This window comes from Sinocyclocheilus anshuiensis, unplaced genomic scaffold, assembly GCF_001515605.1.
Source record: "Sinocyclocheilus anshuiensis isolate Anshui unplaced genomic scaffold, SAMN03320099.WGS_v1.1 scaffold1541, whole genome shotgun sequence".
Taxonomy (NCBI): Eukaryota; Metazoa; Chordata; class Actinopteri; order Cypriniformes; family Cyprinidae; genus Sinocyclocheilus; species Sinocyclocheilus anshuiensis.
In genome coordinates, this window is record NW_015540952.1 from 444,956 (window position 1) to 445,311 (window position 356).

The window sequence follows — 356 nt, forward strand, 5'->3', positions numbered from 1 at the left end:
ACACACACACACACACACACACACACACACACATCCCCTCTCTAGATTTGAATGTTTATGATATTAAATTTATAGATTGTTTGTTTTTAATTAATATTTATTTAAATACTTATTTACAAATAAAAGTACTAAAAAAATACCAAACACTTTTTACAAAAAACTTTCACCAACCTGAAGATAAAACAGTCCTTACTTCATTTTGACTTTAATCAGTGAATGATTCAAATCAAGCCATTTTGACTGATTGATTAAATTAACCGGATCATAAGAGTAATATGATCATGAATAGTACATAGTCTTTTTTATTTCATACCATTTAAAGGGGTCATATGATGCGATTTAAATTTTTCCTTTCT

At 27.0% G+C, this 356-nt stretch overlaps 1 protein-coding gene across 1 annotated transcript in view; it reads right to left on the reverse strand.

Moving 5' to 3' along the window:
• The window catches only part of atrnl1b (attractin-like 1b), a 115,493-nt gene that overhangs the window by 77,848 nt on the left and 37,289 nt on the right, over positions 1-356 (reverse strand). The gene's annotated exons all lie outside the window — the stretch shown is intronic.